This window comes from Carcharhinus amblyrhynchos, unplaced genomic scaffold, assembly GCF_965287045.1.
Source record: "Carcharhinus amblyrhynchos unplaced genomic scaffold, sCarAmb.v2.hapA chromosome_218, whole genome shotgun sequence".
Lineage (NCBI taxonomy): Eukaryota > Metazoa > Chordata > Chondrichthyes > Carcharhiniformes > Carcharhinidae > Carcharhinus > Carcharhinus amblyrhynchos.
Window position 1 is genome coordinate 89,742 of NW_027649958.1, and position 9,310 is coordinate 99,051.

Here is a 9,310-nt window from a genome sequence, read left to right on the forward strand (position 1 = left end):
GATCCCCCAGCCACGGCCTGCTGTGTCTCCAGTCTGTCAGTGAGATCCCCCAGCCACGGCCTGCTGTGTCTCCAGTCTGTCAGTGACAGTCCCAGCCACGGCCTGCTGTGTCTCCAGTCTGTCAGAGAGAGTCCCCCAGCCACGGCCTGCTGTGTCTCCAGTCTGTCAGTGAGATCCCCCAGCCCCGGCCTGCTGTGTCTCCAGTCTGTCAGTGACAGTCCCCCAGCCACGGCCTGCTGTGTCTCCAGTCTGTCAGTGAGATCCCCCAGCCACGGCCTGCTGTGTCTCCAGTCTGTCAGTGACAGTCCCAGCCACGGCCTGCTGTGTCTCCAGTCTGTCAGAGAGAGTCCCCCAGCCACGGCCTGCTGTGTCTCCAGTCTGTCAGTGAGATCCCCCAGCCCCGGCCTGCTGTGTCTCCAGTCTGTCAGTGACAGTCCCAGCCACGGCCTGCTGTGTCTCCAGTCTGTCAGTGACAGTCCCCCAGCCACGGCCTGCTGTGTCTCCAGTCTGTCAGTGAGATCCCCCAGCCACGGCCTGCTGTGTCTCCAGTCTGTCAGAGAGATCCCCCAGCCACGGCCTGCTGTGTCTCCAGTCTGTCAGTGAGATCCCCCAGCCCCGGCCTGCTGTGTCTCCAGTCTGTCAACGACAGTCCCCCAGCCACGGCCTGCTGTGTCTCCAGTCTGTCAGTGAGATCCCCCAGCCACGGCCTGCTGTGTCTCCAGTCTGTCAGAGAGATCCCCCAGCCACGGCCTGCTGTGTCTCCAGTCTGTCAGTGACAGTCCCAGCCCCGGCCTGCTGTGTCTCCAGTCTGTCAGAGAGACTCCCAGCCACGGCCTGCTGTGTCTCCAGTCTGTCAGAGAGATCCCCCAGCCACGGCCTGCTGTGTCTCCAGTCTGTCAGTGAGATCCCCCAGCCCCGGCCTGCTGTGTCTCCAGTCTGTCAGTGAGATCCCCCAGCCCCGGCCTGCTGTGTCTCCAGTCTGTCAGTGACAGTCCCAGCCACGGCCTGCTGTGTCTCCAGTCTGTCAGAGAGATCCCCCAGCCACGGCCTGCTGTGTCTCCAGTCTGTCAGTGAGATCCCCCAGCCACGGCCTGCTGTGTCTCCAGTCTGTCAGTGAGATCCCCCAGCCACGGCCTGCTGTGTCTCCAGTCTGTCAGAGAGATCCCCCAGCCACGGCCTGCTGTGTCTCCAGTCTGTCAGTGACAGTCCCAGCCACGGCCTGCTGTGTCTCCAGTCTGTCAGTGACAGTCCCAGCCACGGCCTGCTGTGTCTCCAGTCTGTCAGTGAGATCCCCCAGCCCCGGCCTGCTGTGTCTCCAGTCTGTCAGAGAGATCCCCCAGCCACGGCCTGCTGTGTCTCCAGTCTGTCAGTGAGATCCCCCAGCCACGGCCTGCTGTGTCTCCAGTCTGTCAGTGACAGTCCCAGCCACGGCCTGCTGTGTCTCCAGTCTGTCAGTGACAGTCCCAGCCACGGCCTGCTGTGTCTCCAGTCTGTCAGTGACAGTCCCAGCCCCGGCCTGCTGTGTCTCCAGTCTGTCAGAGAGATCCCCCAGCCCCGGCCTGCTGTGTCTCCAGTCTGTCAGTGAGATCCCCCAGCCACGGCCTGCTGAGTCTCCAGTCTGTCAGTGAGATCCCCCAGCCCCGGCCTGCTGTGTCTCCAGTCTGTCAGTGAGATCCCCCAGCCCCGGCCTGCTGTGTCTCCAGTCTGTCAGTGACAGTCCCAGCCCCGGCCTGCTGTGTCTCCAGTCTGTCAGTGAGAGTCCCAGCCACGGCCTGCTGTGTCTCCAGTCTGTCAGTGAGATCCCCCGGCCCGGCCTGCTGTGTCTCCAGTCTGTCAGTGAGAGTCCCAGCCCCGGCCTGCTGTGTCTCCAGTCTGTCAGTGAGAGTCCCAGCCACGGCCTGCTGTGTCTCCAGTCTGTCAGTGAGATCCCCCGGCCCGGCCTGCTGTGTCTCCAGTCTGTCAGTGAGATCCCCCGGCCCGGCCTGCTGTGTCTCCATACTGTCAGAGAGAGTCCCAGCCACGGTCTGCTGTGTCTCCAGTCTGTCAGTGAGAGTCCCAGCCACGGCCTGCTGTGTCTCCAGTCTGTCAGTGAGATCCCCCAGCCACGGCCTGCTGTGTCTCCAGTCTGTCAGTGAGATCCCCCAGCCACGGCCTGCTGTGTCTCCAGTCTGTCAGTGAGAGTCCCAGCCCCGGCCTGCTGTGTCTCCAGTCTGTCAGTGAGAGTCCCAGCCACGGCCTGCTGTGTCTCCAGTCTGTCAGTGACAGTCCCAGCCACGGCCTGCTGTGTCTCCAGTCTGTCAGAGAGATCCCCCAGCCACGGCCTGCTGTGTCTCCAGTCTGTCAGTGAGATCCCCCAGCCACGGCCTGCTGTGTCTCCAGTCTGTCAGTGAGAGTCCCAGCCACGGCCTGCTGTGTCTCCAGTCTGTCAGTGAGATCCCCCAGCCCCGGCCTGCTGTGTCTCCAGTCTGTCAGTGACAGTCCCAGCACCGGCCTGCTGTGTCTCCAGTCTGTCAGTGAGAGTCCCAGCCACGGCCTGCTGTGTCTCCAGTCTGTCAGTGAGATCCCCCGGCCCGGCCTGCTGTGTCTCCAGTCTGTCAGTGAGAGTCCCAGCCCCGGCCTGCTGTGTCTCCAGTCTGTCAGTGAGAGTCCCAGCCACGGCCTGCTGTGTCTCCAGTCTGTCAGTGAGATCCCCCGGCCCGGCCTGCTGTGTCTCCAGTCTGTCAGTGACAGTCCCAGCCCCGGCCTGCTGTGTCTCCAGTCTGTCAGTGAGATCCCCCAGCCACGGCCTGCTGTGTCTCCAGTCTGTCAGTGAGATCCCCCGGCCCGGCCTGCTGTGTCTCCATACTGTCAGAGAGAGTCCCAGCCACGGTCTGCTGTGTCTCCAGTCTGTCAGTGAGAGTCCCAGCCACGGCCTGCTGTGTCTCCAGTCTGTCAGTGAGATCCCCCAGCCACGGCCTGCTGTGTCTCCAGTCTGTCAGTGAGATCCCCCAGCCACGGCCTGCTGTGTCTCCAGTCTGTCAGTGAGATCCCCCAGCCACGGCCTGCTGTGTCTCCAGTCTGTCAGTGAGAGTCCCAGCCCCGGCCTGCTGTGTCTCCAGTCTGTCAGTGAGAGTCCCAGCCACGGCCTGCTGTGTCTCCAGTCTGTCAGTGACAGTCCCAGCCACGGCCTGCTGTGTCTCCAGTCTGTCAGAGAGATCCCCCAGCCACGGCCTGCTGTGTCTCCAGTCTGTCAGTGAGATCCCCCAGCCACGGCCTGCTGTGTCTCCAGTCTGTCAGTGAGAGTCCCAGCCACGGCCTGCTGTGTCTCCAGTCTGTCAGTGAGATCCCCCAGCCACGGCCTGCTGTGTCTCCAGTCTGTCAGAGAGATCCCCCAGCCACGGCCTGCTGTGTCTCCAGTCTGTCAGAGAGATCCCCCAGCCACGGCCTGCTGTGTCTCCAGTCTGTCAGAGAGATCCCCCAGCCCCGGCCTGCTGTGTCTCCAGTCTGTCAGTGAGATCCCCCAGCCACGGCCTGCTGTGTCTCCAGTCTGTCAGAGAGATCCCCCAGCCACGGCCTGCTGTGTCTCCAGTCTGTCACTGAGATCCCCCAGCCCCGGCCTGCTGTGTCTCCAGTCTGTCAGTGAGAGTCCCAGCCACGGCCTGCTGTGTCTCCAGTCTGTCAGTGAGATCCCCCAGCCACGGCCTGCTGTGTCTCCAGTCTGTCAGTGAGATCCCCCAGCCCCGGCCTGCTGTGTCTCCAGTCTGTCAGTGACAGTCCCAGCCACGGCCTGCTGTGTCTCCAGTCTGTCAGAGAGAGTCCCAGCCCCGGCCTGCTGTGTCTCCAGTCTGTCAGAGAGAGTCCCAGCCCCGGCCTGCTGTGTCTCCAGTCTGTCAGAGAGATCCCCCAGCCACGGCCTGCTGTGTCTCCAGTCTGTCAGTGACAGTCCCAGCCACGGCCTGCTGTGTCTCCAGTCTGTCAGTGAGATCCCCCAGCCACGGCCTGCTGTGTCTCCAGTCTGTCAGAGAGATCCCCCAGTCACGGCCTGCTGTGTCTCCAGTCTGTCAGTGAGATCCCCCAGCCACGGCCTGCTGTGTCTCCAGTCTGTCAGTGAGATCCCCCAGCCCCGGCCTGCTGTGTCTCCAGTCTGTCAGTGAGATCCCCCAGCCCCGGCCTGCTGTGTCTCCAGTCTGTCAGTGACAGTCCCAGCCACTGCCTGCTGTGTCTCCAGTCTGTCAGTGAGATCCCCCAGCCCCGGCCTGCTGTGTCTCCAGTCTGTCAGTGAGATCCCCCAGCCACGGCCTGCTGTGTCTCCAGACTGTCAGTGAGATCCCCCAGCCCCGGCCTGCTGTGTCTCCAGTCTGTCAGAGCGATCCCCCAGCCACGGCCTGCTGTGTCTCCAGTCTGTCAGAGCGATCCCCCAGCCACGGCCTGCTGTGTCTCCAGTCTGTCAGTGAGATCCCCCAGCCACGGCCTGCTGTGTCTCCAGTCTGTCAGAGAGATCCCCCAGCCACGGCCTGCTGTGTCTCCAGTCTGTCAGTGAGAGTCCCAGCCCCGGCCTGCTGTGTCTCCAGTCTGTCAGTGAGATCCCCCGGCCCGGCCTGCTGTGTCTCCATACTGTCAGAGAGAGTCCCAGCCACGGTCTGCTGTGTCTCCAGTCTGTCAGTGAGAGTCCCAGCCACGGCCTGCTGTGTCTCCAGTCTGTCAGTGAGATCCCCCAGCCACGGCCTGCTGTGTCTCCAGTCTGTCAGTGAGATCCCCCAGCCACGGCCTGCTGTGTCTCCAGTCTGTCAGTGAGAGTCCCAGCCCCGGCCTGCTGTGTCTCCAGTCTGTCAGTGAGAGTCCCAGCCACGGCCTGCTGTGTCTCCAGTCTGTCAGTGAGAGTCCCAGCCACGGCCTGCTGTGTCTCCAGTCTGTCAGTGACAGTCCCAGCCACGGCCTGCTGTGTCTCCAGTCTGTCAGTGAGATCCCCCAGCCACGGCCTGCTGTGTCTCCAGTCTGTCAGTGAGAGTCCCAGCCACGGCCTGCTGTGTCTCCAGTCTGTCAGTGAGATCCCCCAGCCACGGCCTGCTGTGTCTCCAGTCTGTCAGAGAGATCCCCCAGCCACGGCCTGCTGTGTCTCCAGTCTGTCAGAGAGATCCCCCAGCCACGGCCTGCTGTGTCTCCAGTCTGTCAGAGAGATCCCCCAGCCCCGGCCTGCTGTGTCTCCAGTCTGTCAGTGAGATCCCCCAGCCACGGCCTGCTGTGTCTCCAGTCTGTCAGTGAGATCCCCCAGCCACGGCCTGCTGTGTCTCCAGTCTGTCAGTGAGATCCCCCAGCCCCGGCCTGCTGTGTCTCCAGTCTGTCAGTGACAGTCCCAGCCACGGCCTGCTGTGTCTCCAGTCTGTCAGAGAGAGTCCCAGCCACGGTCTGCTGTGTCTCCAGTCTGTCAGTGAGAGTCCCAGCCACGGCCTGCTGTGTCTCCAGTCTGTCAGTGAGATCCCCCAGCCACGGCCTGCTGTGTCTCCAGTCTGTCAGTGAGATCCCCCAGCCACGGCCTGCTGTGTCTCCAGTCTGTCAGAGAGAGTCCCAGCCACGGTCTGCTGTGTCTCCAGTCTGTCAGTGAGAGTCCCAGCCCCGGCCTGCTGTGTCTCCAGTCTGTCAGTGAGAGTCCCAGCCACGGCCTGCTGTGTCTCCAGTCTGTCAGTGACAGTCCCAGCCACGGCCTGCTGTGTCTCCAGTCTGTCAGAGAGATCCCCCAGCCACGGCCTGCTGTGTCTCCAGTCTGTCAGTGAGATCCCCCAGCCACGGCCTGCTGTGTCTCCAGTCTGTCAGTGAGAGTCCCAGCCACGGCCTGCTGTGTCTCCAGTCTGTCAGTGAGATCCCCCAGCCACGGCCTGCTGTGTCTCCAGTCTGTCAGAGAAATCCCCCAGCCACGGCCTGCTGTGTCTCCAGTCTGTCAGAGAGATCCCCCAGCCACGGCCTGCTGTGTCTCCAGTCTGTCAGAGAGATCCCCCAGCCCCGGCCTGCTGTGTCTCCAGTCTGTCAGTGAGATCCCCCAGCCACGGCCTGCTGTGTCTCCAGTCTGTCAGAGAGATCCCCCAGCCCCGGCCTGCTGTGTCTCCAGTCTGTCAGTGAGATCCCCCAGCCACGGCCTGCTGTGTCTCCAGTCTGTCAGTGAGATCCCCCAGCCCCGGCCTGCTGTGTCTCCAGTCTGTCAGTGAGAGTCCCAGCCACGGGCTGCTGTGTCTCCAGTCTGTCAGTGAGATCCCCCAGCCACGGCCTGCTGTCTCTCCAGTCTGTCAGTGAGATCCCCCAGCCCCGGCCTGCTGTGTCTCCAGTCTGTCAGTGACAGTCCCAGCCACGGCCTGCTGTGTCTCCAGTCTGTCAGAGAGAGTCCCAGCCCCGGCCTGCTGTGTCTCCAGTCTGTCAGAGAGAGTCCCAGCCCCGGCCTGCTGTGTCTCCAGTCTGTCAGAGAGATCCCCCAGCCACGGCCTGCTGTGTCTCCAGTCTGTCAGTGACAGTCCCAGCCACGGCCTGCTGTGTCTCCAGTCTGTCAGTGAGATCCCCCAGCCACGGCCTGCTGTGTCTCCAGTCTGTCAGAGAGATCCCCCAGTCACGGCCTGCTGTGTCTCCAGTCTGTCAGTGAGATCCCCCAGCCCCGGCCTGCTGTGTCTCCAGTCTGTCAGAGAGATCCCCCAGCCCCGGCCTGCTGTGTCACCAGTCTGTCAGTGAGATCCCCCAGCCACGGCCTGCTGTGTCTCCAGTCTGTCAGAGAGATCCCCCAGCCCCGGCCTGCTGTGTCTCCAGACTGTCAGTGAGATCCCCCAGCCCCGGCCTGCTGTGTCTCCAGTCTGTCAGAGAGATCCCCCAGCCACGGCCTGCTGTGTCTCCAGTCTGTCAGAGAGATCCCCCAGCCACGGCCTGCTGTGTCTCCAGTCTGTCAGTGAGATCCCCCAGCCCCGGCCTGCTGTGTCTCCAGTCTGTCAGAGAGATCCCCCAGCCACGGCCTGCTGTGTCTCCAGTCTGTCAGAGAGATCCCCCAGCCACGGCCTGCTGTGTCTCCAGTCTGTCAGTGAGATCCCCCAGCCCCGGCCTGCTGTGTCTCCAGTCTGTCAGTGAGAGTCCCAGCCACGGCCTGCTGTGTCTCCAGTCTGTCAGTGAGATCCCCCAGCCACGGCCTGCTGTGTCTCCAGTCTGTCAGTGAGATCCCCCAGCCCCGGCCTGCTGTGTCTCCAGTCTGTCAGTGACAGTCCCAGCCACGGCCTGCTGTGTCTCCAGTCTGTCAGAGAGAGTCCCAGCCCCGGCCTGCTGTGTCTCCAGTCTGTCAGAGAGAGTCCCAGCCCCGGCCTGCTGTGTCTCCAGTCTGTCAGAGAGATCCCCCAGCCACGGCCTGCTGTGTCTCCAGTCTGTCAGTGACAGTCCCAGCCACGGCCTGCTGTGTCTCCAGTCTGTCAGTGAGATCCCCCAGCCACGGCCTGCTGTGTCTCCAGTCTGTCAGAGAGATCCCCCAGTCACGGCCTGCTGTGTCTCCAGTCTGTCAGTGAGATCCCCCAGCCACGGCCTGCTGTGTCTCCAGTCTGTCAGTGAGATCCCCCAGCCCCAGCCTGCTGTGTCTCCAGTCTGTCAGTGAGATCCCCCAGCCCCGGCCTGCTGTGTCTCCAGTCTGTCAGTGACAGTCCCAGCCACTGCCTGCTGTGTCTCCAGTCTGTCAGTGAGATCCCCCAGCCCCGGCCTGCTGTGTCTCCAGTCTGTCAGAGAGATCCCCCAGCCCCGGCCTGCTGTGTCACCAGTCTGTCAGTGAGATCCCCCAGCCACGGCCTGCTGTGTCTCCAGTCTGTCAGAGAGAGTCCCAGCCACGGCCTGCTGTGTCTCCAGTCTGTCAGAGAGATCCCCCAGCCACGGCCTGCTGTGTCTCCAGTCTGTCAGTGAGATCCCCCAGCCACGGCCTGCTGTGTCTCCAGTCTGTCAGAGAGATCCCCCAGCCACGGCCTGCTGTGTCTCCAGTCTGTCAGTGAGATCCCCCAGCCACGGCCTGCTGTGTCTCCAGTCTGTCAGTGAGAGTCCCAGCCCCGGCCTGCTGTGTCTCCAGTCTGTCAGTGAGATCCCCCGGCCCGGCCTGCTGTGTCTCCATACTGTCAGAGAGAGTCCCAGCCACGGTCTGCTGTGTCTCCAGTCTGTCAGTGAGAGTCCCAGCCACGGCCTGCTGTGTCTCCAGTCTGTCAGTGAGATCCCCCAGCCACGGCCTGCTGTGTCTCCAGTCTGTCAGTGAGATCCCCCAGCCACGGCCTGCTGTGTCTCCAGTCTGTCAGTGAGAGTCCCAGCCCCGGCCTGCTGTGTCTCCAGTCTGTCAGTGAGAGTCCCAGCCACGGCCTGCTGTGTCTCCAGTCTGTCAGTGACAGTCCCAGCCACGGCCTGCTGTGTCTCCAGTCTGTCAGTGAGATCCCCCAGCCACGGCCTGCTGTGTCTCCAGTCTGTCAGTGAGAGTCCCAGCCACGGCCTGCTGTGTCTCCAGTCTGTCAGTGAGATCCCCCAGCCACGGCCTGCTGTGTCTCCAGTCTGTCAGAGAGATCCCCCAGCCACGGCCTGCTGTGTCTCCAGTCTGTCAGAGAGATCCCCCAGCCACGGCCTGCTGTGTCTCCAGTCTGTCAGAGAGATCCCCCAGCCCCGGCCTGCTGTGTCTCCAGTCTGTCAGTGAGATCCCCCAGCCACGGCCTGCTGTGTCTCCAGTCTGTCAGAGAGATCCCCCAGCCACGGCCTGCTGTGTCTCCAGTCTGTCAGTGAGATCCCCCAGCCCCGGCCTGCTGTGTCTCCAGTCTGTCAGTGAGATCCCCCAGCCACGGCCTGCTGTGTCTCCAGTCTGTCAGTGAGATCCCCCAGCCCCGGCCTGCTGTGTCTCCAGTCTGTCAGTGAGATCCCCCAGCCCCGGCCTGCTGTGTCTCCAGTCTGTCAGTGACAGTCCCAGCCACGGCCTGCTGTGTCTCCAGTCTGTCAGAGAGAGTCCCAGCCACGGTCTGCTGTGTCTCCAGTCTGTCAGTGAGAGTCCCAGCCACGGCCTGCTGTGTCTCCAGTCTGTCAGTGAGATCCCCCAGCCACGGCCTGCTGTGTCTCCAGTCTGTCAGTGAGATCCCCCAGCCACGGCCTGCTGTGTCTCCAGTCTGTCAGTGAGAGTCCCAGCCCCGGCCTGCTGTGTCTCCAGTCTGTCAGTGAGAGTCCCAGCCACGGCCTGCTGTGTCTCCAGTCTGTCAGTGACAGTCCCAGCCACGGCCTGCTGTGTCTCCAGTCTGTCAGAGAGATCCCCCAGCCACGGCCTGCTGTGTCTCCAGTCTGTCAGTGAGATCCCCCAGCCACGGCC